Source organism: Camelus dromedarius, chromosome 9 (assembly GCF_036321535.1).
Source record: "Camelus dromedarius isolate mCamDro1 chromosome 9, mCamDro1.pat, whole genome shotgun sequence".
Taxonomy (NCBI): Eukaryota; Metazoa; Chordata; class Mammalia; order Artiodactyla; family Camelidae; genus Camelus; species Camelus dromedarius.
In genome coordinates this window covers 43,786,436-43,792,450 of record NC_087444.1, presented here as the reverse complement: position 1 = coordinate 43,792,450, position 6,015 = coordinate 43,786,436, and positions in this window count along the sequence as shown.

Genomic DNA, 6,015 nt, shown 5'->3' with positions numbered 1-6,015 from the left:
TTCACAGTTTGGGGGAACTCTTTGGAGTCTCTGTTGCAACTTCTGTGGTGGCTATGAGAGGCCTTAGTGATGCCTCCGTACACAGTGGGGTCACCCGGCCTGCCAGGCCCACTCACCAGAGGGTCACACACACACCTGGACCGTGGCTTGGCACGCGGCAGGGCGTCAGTATGAGCACAGACATTTAGACTTGATTCTCCTGTAACACTTTCAGAGCCCTTTCTAGGACCCTCTCATCTGTTCCTCCCAAGAACCCCCTGAAAAGCAAACTGAATAGGAATGACTATTCCATTTTTCCAGAAGAGCAGGTTCAATGACTTGCCTGGAGTCACATGAGAAATCAAGAAATCAAGGCTGCCCTTTGCTGCCTGCTCCTGGTCAGGCCTGCTCTCCCCCATCCACCTTCCCCACCCATGCAACTCACCCCCAGGGAAAGGCAAGGGAAAAGGGGCCCTGTCACTCTGGCTCCCACACTCCCTCTTGCTCCTCTGCGCTTCCCGAGCCAGGCTCCCAATGTCCACGCTGAAAGACCCAGAAAACCACATTCTCTGCCTCTTTCCCCTACCCCTCTGCGTTGAGCTGCTGGTTCAGTGACCACTGGCCAGTCAGTTCCTCTGGCTTTTGAGGTCACGCTGGAGGGGGAGAAGCCAGGCATCCTTCCTGGCAAATCCATTGTGCAGCCAGCACTTACTGACACCTGCTCCTGGCCAGACCCTGCCCTAGGCAGTTGAGTGAATCAGATTCATCCAGCCCTCTGGACTCTCACAATTTAGGGGATGGACAGGGTGCAGAGAAGAATCCCCACCCCTGACTTTGCACTTCCCAGACTGGGAGGTACAAGCAAAGCCATACAATTTCCTGCAGGTTCCAGCTTCAGGATGGATGCCAGCCTCCAACAAAGCAGGTTCTGCAGACACAGACCACCTGATCTTCCTCCTCAGGGATACCCAGCCTCCATCCTGGGCTGCGTAATCCCTGAGGAGTACCTGTAGGGGTCATCCACTCCTTTTTCCTGGGAGGGCACCCCCGTCCCTGGGGGGGGGGGTCATGTAGCACCACCATTAACAAACCCAGGAGGACTGGCTGACCAGCAGGTCCCTTGGGGGAGGATGTGGCCTGGATGGAATCGGCGTGCAGCAACTTTGAGAAATGGGCCAAGATCAATAACTGGCTCTTCAACGGAGAATGGAAGGTGGTGATAGAGGAAGGAAGCAGGAGATTCACCGCAGGGGAGGGGTGGGCAGCCTGGGCCTGGCGGCGGGTGGCGGGTCGGCAGGGCTTGGCGGGCGCCCAGACGCTGAGTGCGCTGCTGGAGAGGGCGCATTCACGAGCGCCGCGCTGACCGTGCAAAAGCAGCTGGGGCTCTTCCATAAGAGGAGATGTGCTCCGGAGACAGAAGGCAAGACCCGAGCAGGCTGGGGTCCACCCCTCGGCAGGCTGGCGGGGAATAAAGACTCGCTCTCCAGGGGGATTTTATCACACTGGGGAGGGTGCAAAATCAACACATCTGGCCTCGGTGTCCTCAGATGTTCCCTGCAGGGCAGGGAAATCATCATCTCTCGGTCTGTTTGGCTCTTTTCCACCTGGCACTCTCCAGTCTTCTCCACATGCCTCTCCAGACCACCCCAGCTTTGTTTCCAAGGAAGAGGGAAATTACTTTGGCTTGTTTGTTTATTCCCTGTCTTGGTACCAGGCGCCCGAGGGGCCCGCAGTGGGCAGCCATGGGTGGGAGTGGCAGCCCTGGGCCAGGTTCTAACTCACAGCACCTTTCCTTTACTAGACTAGGGACCTCGGCCTCTACCTGAGCCAGAACCTTCCTTTTACAAATGAGACAAACCCAAAGAGGGGAGGTAACTTGGTCAAGACTGCCCAGTAAATTAGAGCCAGGCAGCACCCCCGGCCCTGGCTTCTGATCCAGGCTGTTTGTATAACCTCTCACACCACAGCAGGGTCTCAGAATGAAACTGTGCTGTGAAATGACACGCCTGGGCTTTAATTCAAAAGATTCCAAGAGAAAAAGAGTTGGGGGAGGTTAGGAGCTAGAAGAAAAGATAGAGGCAAGATGTGGGTAATACTTAAAGCTGGTTGACTGAAGAGCTGGAGTTCACACAGCTCAGTCCTACAGCTCCCCTCAGACCTGACAGAACCACAGACCCCTGTGATGGATGCAGGTACAAACCCACCTTGGAGCCCCGAAGAGCACCTGTAGGGGCCAGAGCCAGTCACTGGGAGCTTCAAGGTCTGGTCCACCAGGGATGCCATCTCCCTGAAGTAGGATTTACCCCAAGACAGGAACCTCCAATAGAGAGAAAACAATGACCGACCTTGTCTGACCGCAGGCACCTAAGAGCATTGCTCACGGTTTCTGGGCTCCTGTCTTTACTCGGTACCTCTAACCTTTTTTTCTAATTCGGTGATTGTGAATAAATATTGTGGAAGATTGCAGTGCATTCAGTTAAACTGAGACAACCCTGTTGACCATTCCTGACAACCACTGTACATTTCCCAAAAGGAAATTTCAAAGTAAAAAAAATTCAGAAATTCATTTCCCAAATGAGGGACCCCACAGAAAAGCTGATCAATAGAAATGGATGAAATTGTCACCTTTCCTCCAAACCCCAACTTCCTTTCCCTTAGGATGCTCTGCCGAACAAGAGGTAATGTCCGCTGTTGGTGCTGACAAAGATTCTTTGCTTGACCAAACTTTAGACAGGCTCTCCCGAACCCTCTTCCCAACAAGGTCCATCTGTGTACTTCCTTCTAGAATCCAGTTCCAGCAAGACCCTACTAAGTCAGCTTACTGAGAATTCCCTGCCCTTAATATCTGATCAAAATCATCCCCACTACCCTCCAGATATCTGATCACCCTGACCTGCCTTCAGCCAGAATCTCTGAGACTTGATGTCTCCACTTAGTACTTTTCCATTCACCAATGTTGGCCCCTACCTACCCCGTGCTTCTTGGCTATGAATCCCCACTTGTTCTGGTTGTATTTGGAATTGAGCCCAGTGCTATACTGGAGTCTCTTTCCCCCTGTTGCAATACTTTTGTTGTTGTTGTTGTTTTAATAAAATCTATCTTTACTCCCTTAACCTCTATCCAACTCTAGTTCTCTTTAACAGTTTTTGGTGCTGTGAATCAAATCTGGATTGGAACTACCACCAAAGCCTCAAATGCAACACCAGGCCTCACAGGGCACACCTACCTAACCTTTTGTCTCCAGTCTGCTTGCTGGTTTGGGTATCTGGTGATTGAGTCCAGTGCTAAAATCCAGTGCTCTGGATAAATGTCGAATGAAGCACAGTGAGGACAGATCTTGATTTTTAGGATTCCAAGTACACTCTAGAAGCTGGGTTAGAGTCCCAGGCAAGCCAAGGCCAGGGTAGAGTCCTGGATTTCTCTGTAACCAGCTGGGTTGGAGCCCTAAGCAAGCAGCTGTTTGTAAGAAGCTGGGTTAGAGTCCTGGGTAAATAGAGGCTGGTTAAAGTCCTAGGCTTTCTGATTGTAAGAGGCTAGTCCCTGTAGGAACAGAGGCTGGGTTGGAAACCCATGTTTCTCTGTTCATAAGTGTAAAGGTACCATGAGTCAAGAACATGGGGGCTTCTTGATCGACTGGAAATCTCATACTCCGGCTGACCACATGCTTCTACAGCCTGAGCTTTCTTTCTCATTGGCAAAACTTTACCAAAAACTCTTGAGCCACTACAGCCTCTCTGGGGCTCTTGGGATCCAAATGAGTCCACCTGAGGGGAACCCGAGGGCAAAATGGAACAAAAATATCTGATGCACAATGGTCTGCTTTTTTCACTTGGTATGAAGAAGCCAGAAAGCAACTTAACAATTCAAATCTCATTCAAACTATTGAAATTCTTAAACAGCATCTTCAGAATATTTTTCTAACCTAGTAAACCCCCTACACCCCTCCACAGCTCCCTCCCCCACCTTCAGCTCCCAGCTTTTCTTGATACCTGTCCTCCCCCAGTATGTCCTTCACCAGTGACACCCCAGCCTCTCAACTCCCCATAACTGTAAGGTTCTCCAGTCCCCATCTCTTGTAGCTGAAGCCCAGAGTGGCTGCTACCTGTTCTCAAGGGAGGCCAACAGAAGAGATAACATTTAAACTTTGGTCTTTGTGGAATTATATGCTATCATAAAGGAGTTTCCAAAAGAATCTCCCAAAAGAAAAGGGAAAGATTTACTGAACAATTGGAGACTGTTCTGGGGGCATATTCTCCAGATTCCCCAATTTATGTCAACTAATCCACCTACCAGTTGGCCCTGGGGATGCCCCACTTTGGTTTGAAAAGGCCAAATGGAACATTGTTCCTGAAGACCCTCAAGAGTCTCAATGACCCTGATTCTCAGCAGAAGATAAGGGAAGGAATAGAAAAATTACTAGGAGCCACCCCTCCCGTCTCTCTCACCAAAACTGATTGGCTGTGTATTAAAATTATAAGCAGCAAAGAAATGAAATGTGGCTTACCATTGGCATCAATTAGAGACAACATGGAAACAGCAGGGCTGCACCTGACTTCCCTAGCAGCCTCTGCTCTGGCCACAAGTTTTGTAAATGGTCTCAAACCAGAGCTCCGTGACTCATTATGGAGAAACGTATTAACCAGCAAAATGCAAACATGTCTGAGCTCCAGACGTTAGCCCAGCATTATGAAGATGCTATTTCCAGCAAACTGGAAAATATACAATACATGCTTATGGCCTTGCAATTAAAACAGCTAGAAGGACCTCAACATTTTCATCTATGGAAATTTCCAAAATCCTGTTCTCCTATTAGTGAAGACTCTTGCTGAAATTGTAAGAAGAAAAGACCCTGGCTCTGCCAGGAGTGGTCAGACCTCGAGAGGAGGGCAAAAGCCTGAGCCCACTCCTCACCAGAAAGCGAGAGACTTTACTCCAGGAAAATAAACGTCCAGGGCCCTCAACTGCCACCAAACTCACAAGGGGAGATAACCTTATGGGTTAAAAGGTCCCCACCACAGTTCTCATCGACATCATGGTAACACATTCCACCTCAACACCACTTGTCTCTTGACACCCTTCCCTGGAGTCAAGAACCTTACCTGCAGCCAGTTATGATAACTTACCTCATGATCTGCCTCCATCTCAACCCCTACTGTTTCTACAGGACCTCTGAAAGCTCCAAACGGCTTCCTCCTTGGTTCTACCTGCCCAGTAAGCCTTTTAGGAAGGCACCTTCTCATGAACTGGGGTATAAACATTCATTGTGCCTCTGAAGGATTTCTGTGGGTCCCTGACTCGTCCCCTTCACATCTGTCTCCTAATAGGCTTTTTTTTTTTTCTTGGTCCAACTTCTCTGAGGTCCTTTGCCCTCTTTAATTAACATTTATTTTCCTGAAGATTTAAATCAGCTATTAGAATTCCCTCTTACTTCTGGACAAAAACCTCCACTGATGTTGGATGCATCTGGCTGTAGAACCCCTTAAGGTGGAAATTGATCCTTCCATGCCCATCCCCAGATTTCCTGATGTCATTTAAGACCACAAGGCCTTGAGGGTCTCTGCCTGCTAATCAAAGATTTATTAGACAAAAACCTTCTAGTTCCTACCTCTGGCCCCTGCACTTCTGCCATCTGGACCATCAAAAAATCAAATGGGCAAGAATATCAGTTAGTCCAAGATCTGAGATTTCTCAAAATCATCAAACCCAGATTCACCACAGTGCCTGATCCTAGCACCATCCTGTCTGCTATTCCTCTCAGCACCCCATAGTTCACAGCCCTCAATTTGTGTTCCACCTTGTTTAGGATTCCCCTTTACAAGGAACTCCAATACTTGTTTGCCTTCACCTGGGATGATCAATAACATACGTGGACTGTTGTGCCCCAAGGATTTCCTGAGGCTCCTACTTACTCTCACACACCCCAAACGCCAATTCAAGGGAATTAAAATTCCCAGGAGACTCCGTTTTAATCCAATATGAAGATGACCTCCTTCTACGTTCTGGCAGTTATGATAGCTTCTTCCTTTTGGACACTGA